This window comes from Magallana gigas, chromosome 6 (assembly GCF_963853765.1).
Source record: "Magallana gigas chromosome 6, xbMagGiga1.1, whole genome shotgun sequence".
NCBI lineage: Eukaryota > Metazoa > Mollusca > Bivalvia > Ostreida > Ostreidae > Magallana > Magallana gigas.
In genome coordinates, this window is record NC_088858.1 from 17,612,196 (window position 1) to 17,620,614 (window position 8,419).

Consider the following 8,419-nt stretch of genomic DNA (forward strand, 5'->3'; position numbering starts at 1 on the left):
TAAGTAGACATGCAGAATAATTGCATGTCAAAATTTACATAATTGTTAAAATTGTTCAACGTTAATAGATACACGTAGGAATGAATGTGGTCTTTGAATGATGATCAACTATTGACAATGTTATTGTAATCTGACAATTTGGTCAGTGTTTCTTATGAACATAAAACTTGGAAAGCAAAGCCATGAAAACAAAACAAAATCGTTGAAAAATTCACATCTTAGCTTTGAGCTTAAAAAATAGACAATGTGGGATTTCAACTTTTAAAATTGAAATAAAAGATATCATTAAAATCTAATAGATATCAAAGTCATTGTACATGAAATGAGCATGGGAAGCTCGAAAATGGTTGACCTATTTTTGACTTTTGGAATACTGAACCACTCGTCACATGACGAAACAGTGAAAAACGATATCAAGCTGAAGGCTGAGTATAGAATATTTAATATAACAATATGCAATTGGTTTGATTGACATTCAGTTTGACCAAATCAATTCAATAATAATTCTAGGAAACCAAGTAAGAGGAAACTTATGTAATTATAGCAAGGAAAGGTTAGCTATAAAAACATTGATAACAAAAGTCTCTTTCGATCGGTTTGTGTTGCTCAATAAATCATATCATAATTAAGAAGACTGGTTCTGTATGCTTGTGTAGGAATATAAAATGCGGATTGTTATCTAATAACGCTTGTCTGGAAGTTACAGTGGCGTTAATTGCTGCACCCTGCTCGTCTTCCATAAACATGAATTATATACCTACCTCATGTACTCGAACTGATTGGGATCCGTCTACATTCATTTTTAAGTACCTGCAAGTCGTTGTTTCCACCGTTACCCCAATATGTTTCTCTCTCAGAGAATAAAGTTACAAAAATTCTTCATTCCTATTAAATGTACTTGCAACAGAACTTAAACATAGGTAGCCTTTTACTGGATGCTCTGTTAATGATGTCTGCAAAGTCATCAATTATATATTTGCAAAATATCATCAATTAAAAGTCTCAGAAGGCCATCATATCAATGTCTCCAACATTTCATCATTCAAATGTCTGCAACATGTCATCAGTTAAACGGCTGCAGTTTGTCATCAGTTAAAGGTATGCAACATACGCGTACCATCAGTATCAGTCAATTGTATGCAACTTGTCATCAATTAAATGTCTGTAACATCTGATCAGTTAAATGTCTCTACAATGAAATTATTAGCCCAATTTTGACAAAGACTTGAATTTAAAGCAAATTGTACTTTATAAAAAGGAATGGGTGTAAACCTCATTTAAATAAATTGCACTGAAAGAGACTTTCAAAATTATGATTCAAAATTTAATAAATTTTCGTTTGCTTTAAAAAAAAATATCCATGTTTTTATCATCCAGTGTCACAATTAAAATCTATTAGAACCAAAGATAGTTGTAAATGCTATTGCCTATAGCATAATTCTGGAATACTGGTATATTGCAAACTCCTTTCCATTAGATTCATTAGAAGTATGCGAATATGTGAATACTTGAAGACTTAGGTGTAAGTAAATAGCTTCATAAACACTGAAATAAAGAAAATATATTTGGAAAAAAACCTCGAAGCTTCTTTGCTCAATTAGAACCATGTTAAAGAGTTAACGAATGCTACAATTGACAGGCTAACGGTTATTTTATCTGGTACAAGGACAACGACCTGCGAATATATGCTGAAAGATATGGTTACATGTAATTAGGTACATTTACATCATTCACACGTCTACAGAAATTGTTTAAACTATCTCTTTAAATAGATAACGAAGGAAGTGTTTTGTAGCGGCTGCTAAATATTTCTTGCTACACGATTACAGCTATCAATTCTTGATTTGTATCTGAAATGCCACCATTTAATTTCTTTTTCGAATTCAATCTTGTGTGAACATTGTTATCTATGTTTTTGTCAGGCAAAATTACAAATTAAAGAATATTTTTTTTTAAATAGTGTCAGCTGGACTTCAATGAACGTAAAGTAGTATACTAACAGCAACGATTACCGATAAATACAGAGGAAATTAGGATTAAGATATACTAAATATTGTTCCAAAAATACATTTAAATATACACTAATTTAGCTTAACTTGCGTCCAACTCCTTAATAAGAAGGAACATCAAGTATTGAAAAACGTGATCTATCAGTCATTAAAAATCTATATAGCTAAAAATATAATTTTTTTTGTTCGATATGCCAGAAATAACAACTCAAAATAAAAGAGACATGTTTATAGAATAAGAAGCGGTTATCCTTAAGGCAAATACAGTCACATTTAACACAAATATCGTAGTATTTTACGCAAGTCCAACCTTCGTTTGTAATTGTTGAACATACATCCTCCATTTTACAACAGACTTTGAAGGACAGAGTCCTAAACAACATATCACATTTTGTCTTTGAGATTTTGTCTTTCATAATTTGATCATATTTTTATCTGCTTGCCTGGTAGGGTTTTGCTGAGATAAAAGTTCGATTGATTAATTATCAAATGATTTACGAATATAGACAATAAAGGCACAGCTAACAATGTAATTCAAACAGCTTTGGGACTCCGGATGCTTCGTAGCCATCTTGTCGACTTTGAATTTTTACCATCCTTGCCATTGGAATTTTATTTGATTATAAATTTCATTCAGGTTTTTGATAAAAAGTACAATTTATTGCCAAAGACGTTCTTTAAAACAAATTAATTTTTATGAAATTGCGTGCTTAGATTTATCACAAGAGACAAGAATAGCTTCATAGTCAGTCTTTAAGTAAGTCTTATTTTATTTACTGATCGTCATCAATGCTTAAATATCGTTAATGAAGATGGATACTGGTTGATATGAGGCATGAAAATGTTGTCATAAATCAGGCTGACCCAATCTTCTATATTAGATTACCCTATGCAGTCTCTTCTAACAATTTTGCATCGTTTTAATGTGTTTCACTCAAAAATTTTCACATCAACTATATTTTAACCTTGTCATAAAATCTATATGTAACACGGATATCGCTTACAACTGAGCTAATGAGAGGTGACATGGTCTACACTAATGTGCTCTTTGAAATTGTGTAAAGTAAATTTATATTGTCTCTTATTCTCGCAGTTAAATATCAATATCGTCGAGGTTGAACCAGTCAATACGTTTAACATTTTCGATTCCATGTAATATCTTTCAATTTAATTTTGTCATAAAAACCGGGTAATAAAAGGTCTCATACAGTTTATGCTTTTTCCATTCCTAATTTACTGGGTCAAGGTACTATGTTTTGAACCATTAATTGCCACACTTTTATGCTTCTTGAGATAAACTGAGTTACTTAAAAAAAAATCACAAAGGAATGTCTCCTAGTTCAGATTCTATCCCAAATATCGTCAGATAGAAAAAGCAGACTGTTACTTTCGATGATTAATAGAGTTAATTGAGAATACTGATTTGTTTTGACTGGTTATACCGGTATGTATACGTTAACTAGCATTGTAGATGCCAGTTTATCAGAAATGAATAAATACCATTTTTATCAAGATCAGCATTAGATGACAGAATTTATTCCACAAAACTTAGATTGCAAAAACCCATATTTCAGTCTGTTTTTGGGTTTTTTTTTATCTAGTTGTTATTATGACAGAGGAAATCATTTGTACCTTCACCTTGTGAATGAGATGGTTTTATGTGTTTATTATCTTGTTATGCCCGATTGATTTTTGTTAATAGATGTGTTTGTGAGTTTTACTGTTTTATCAAGGTTATTTATTTATCAGTATCGATGGTCCACTTCAAACATACAAAACCTGTTGTAAAAAGTTTTATACAATGTAGTTTAATTTGTTAAACATTCGCAGCCAAGAAGATCGGCCGGGGACTGTTCCATACAGATATAATTTTAATGTGTTTTAGCATGCTATTTTAGGATAAAGGGACTAAAAAACCACACATAAATTGTGAGAAATATTTTTTTTACCAATAAATCTAAAAGTCTCAATTAACAATACGTTTTTTTATCTTTAAAGGTTAAAAGTATTATTGTGCTTTCTGATTTCGATATCCAGGCTTGCTCATGATATGCTTATGTACAAAATCGAAGGTAGCTATCATTGTTTCAGAACGTCTTATCATAAAAAACGAAAACACATGCATACTACTAAAATATGCCACATTGTAAATCAAATCGAATTGAGATTTAATATTGTGTGGAAAACATCTAATGGTATTAACAAAAATTTTATGCAATTAAAAAATTACAATATCAGAATGTCTTGTTTTGCCGAAAAATGTTAATCTTGCATCTATTCATCAAACTAATTATTGTTCTTCTCCTGATAGGTTCAAAGCTTGCCACTGAAATATAATTAATCTTTTCTTATACTTTTATGTTTATTTGTTAATACTTGATAAAAAGCATTAACATGTATATTCTAAAACATATGAAGTCATTCTTGCCAAATTTTCAGCTTTGCTTGCTCTGCGTTCACAGAGGTACATGTACATGAACTAACTTTAAAGGTCTTTGAGAGAAATATCAAGTTGATAACACCATTTTCAAATTAAACAAATTACATCAAAATAACATCTTTTCTACAAGTCACAATAGATGTACCTTCCTCCCTCTTCACGATTTAATACGCAAACCGATATATAAAGTATGTTTTAAAATTCAAAGCACCGTAGACAGGCATAATTTTGTGAGCCGCTCACATAATTCATTCACTTTCTGACGCCTTCCGGACATCAAAAGCATGTCGCACGAATACTGACAAAGAGAATGTTTGACAGTTTATCTACGCAATATGCACAATTACGCATCAAAGGAGCCGGGCTTTCAGTGGTTCAGTACTTTGATTACACTTAAATCTAAATGGTATAAGAGACACAACATTGTCCAAAAGTTTACTTTTTCCAAAACATCGTTTATACGTAAAAGCCGAGAAAAATGTCAACAGAGTTATGACGTCATGAATTTGAACCAACGCTTTACCCATTCTTTCATTTTTGAATGAAAATTACTTCACAGCATCGATACAATCAAGTGAGTTATTCGTGTTCTGCACTACCAGAAACGATTTACGGAAAAGACGACATGAATGCGTGCTTGCGCTTGATTCTTAATTCACAGGTCGAACAGATGTCACAGACAATTTCGTTATCAATTAAGTCGGTCACGATCAGTCCTATAATCTTATTATAACTATATTCTCCGTCTGTACCTATTCCCCATAGACTCCAAATTGGCTTTTCCTAGAAATGATTTGTTTATCACATGTATTTTTTTGTTTGACCAACTCTTTATACAAGAAAGCCCCCCCCCCCCCCAACACACACACAGCGCCAACAAAAAAAAAGAGAAAAAAGATTTAAAGGGTTCCTTTGTACACAACACAACATATCTGTAAACTATTTAGCCGAAGGAAAATGTTTCAGCCAATTATTAATGAATACCGTACTTTATCACCAAAGTCCGCTCTATGCATTAGCTCTCATTACGGGGGAAACGTGATAGGCCGTAATGGAAGCCACACAATCGATCCAAAAACCAAGGACGCTTTGTCCGATTGCAATCCATTTTATTTTGTAATTAATCAGGATACTTTTTCATTAGAGAAGCAACGGCACAATGGGTTCCCTAAAGAAGTCGTCTTTTAAAAAGTCGTTCAATTATAATGCAAACTTCTATGCAGGTAGGTAATGAGAATACATACGTGCGTACGAATGCTAAAATGAATAAGAATGGATGAATCAATGAATGGCTGAATGAATTAAACAATCAATCGATCGCTCAATCAATCATTCAATTAATTAATTGAGTGCAGATATTCAATTCAATTCAGTTTATTTCGCTCACACCATGGAATGGTACATGAGGTCAATCATTATATACAGTTCAAAAGTCAGAGGTACATTGTATAAATGAATAGATAAGTAGTAAATAAATAGTAAATAAGCATAAATATACAATATATACAATGAAGATAGGAAAAAGTATAATAATGGAGGACAGACTATTATATCAAACTGTATATTTTGATAATAAAATAACATAATTTTTTCAGGTTTGTAGCATTTGAACAAGACATAAGTTCACAGAACTTAATATAGTATTTTTCATCAAGATATTTACGTCTAAATGTCAATAGTTCTTTACATTCCAGAATATAATGAAATTCGTCAGCAATTTGACCAGAATTACACAGTTTACACACTCTTTGGTTTAAAGGTGTATTGTACCATCTCCCAGTCTCCACTGGGAGATGGTGATTTGAAGTTCTAAATTTCATAAAAACCTTTCTGAGCCTAAGTGGCAATATATTAATGTAATTTTCATAATTAAAATTTATAAAAAATATAAAAAAATATAAAATTTATATAAAAAGAAGTCAATAAGACATTGATAAGCAGAAGCTTAAGTTAATAAGAGAAGTTGATAAATGAATAATCATTGTATTATGTTTGAAATGTTAACTTATTAGCTTCTCCATAAATATTTTTTTTTATAGTGCTACTTGTTTGACCAGTGCCAGATTAAAACCACAGCATTAGAAAGTCAGTTTTTGAATTTCCATTGATATTCTAAAGACAATCATATAATTCAAGAGAAATTTTATATTTGTAAAATACATACAGATTAAGAACAATGAATGCAATTTTTAGCTGCAAATTTAATACCCGTTACTCTTCTTTGAAATCCATATCAGATGAATATGAATATACAATTTTATAAGTTGCAACGAAACAGGTTTTGTAAGGCGATCTAATTTACCTTCTGAACTACAAAATACAGATGAAGTTTGCCGATTTTATCATGCTTGCTTTTTCAAATAAACAACTTAAAAGTTTATTTGTTGTGTTGTTTTGTAGATAAAGTATCGGATATGAATATGCTTAGCTTGATATTGATTTTGATTGCCCTTAATATCAAGTTTCAGTGCCAGTATTTTTATTACAATCTCACTTTTTCGGTCGCTACTAAAGAGTATTCTGCTCCTGTTTACTTACCAAAGATTTTCTTTGGCAAAACTTACATCTTCTTATCGCTTGCATATCTCATTAAACAGTTTATTGAAAACTTTATTTCAGGCAAAATATTTTTGTATATGTAAAACGTACTGTTATAACGCTAAAAAGTTCGCATACAAAGAATTTGAATATAATGAGTCTGTCTTTTCCTTGAAGAAAACTAATTAAAAGGTATAATGAAAAGCAACTCCAAATATTGAGCCTTTTGATATACATGTAGTAAAAATGGGAGTGTACCGAACTTTCATTTCATAATGAAGTTGAACTAAGAGTATAAACTACTAAATTATATTTCTGTAAAGCTACGATTTTGTCTGATGTTAAAATAGCCAGAATAGGTTCTTTGAACACATGTACAAGCGTGCTCTGCCTGAGGCATGAAGACAATCCTGCGTTATCTTCAGAACTGCTTTCTGATATCGATAACATCACAAGATAAAAAGCCCAATTAATTTTTCCCTGTAATACTGTGAAAATATTCAGCGAGAAACCACTGATTAAGAATTAATGTAAAGCCGCCATTCTTTGATCGTGAATAAATATACCTGAATTTATTTAGTATTAAAAATTCCACAGGGAAATGATGATAAAGAAAGCATAAAAAGGAGGGATTATTTGATAGATTATACTATAATCGATGTTGAAATCAAAAGACAAGGCCTTTGGGTGTCCTTATAGTCATCAACAACATTCCTTAATGGGCCTAATATGTGTAGAAAAAAATGTTACTAATTAGAAAATCCTTGCTTAAATATATGATTAGCACAGAAATTGCAGTAGCTCTCAAATTGACATAAACCTGTCTTGTAGTGAAGAAAATAGATAAAGCACCAAGAAATTCACATTATTTGGATCTCCTACCAAGCCCCGGGATTTGAACTCACGACTTCAGAACCTACTCATGCTACTGTCCTAAGCAGTGAGCTGCCAGCGCACAAAGCCCATCTAGGCAAGGCAAAACGAACCTAGCACGTCAGTCGCACACTATACAGTGGTTTGAGATGGAGATGGAATGCAGTTAAGGTGTTAAGGTAGCACGGGACTTTCTGTTTTATACAATTCACTTTAGCCAGGGGACGTGTGTCTTCGGAACTCTGTAATTAAAATTTCCTCTGTTCCCATTCCGAACAAAAGCATTTAATTCACTCCTTATGTTACCAATTATGGGCGGCGGAAGGGTTAAAAAAGACGTTCATGCAAAACGAACAGCTAATTTTTAAAACATACTAAAATACGAAATGCTTTTACTACTCAGGCGAGGCTTGTTTGTGCCTAAACACATTTATTGCAGGAACGTAGCGCGGAAGGGGGGGGGGGTGTTCCTTCCACTTTTCCCGCAGCAATCATTTTTCTTAAATTTACATATAAAAACCCCCGAAGTATCAAGGAGCATGTAAAAATTGAAACCAAA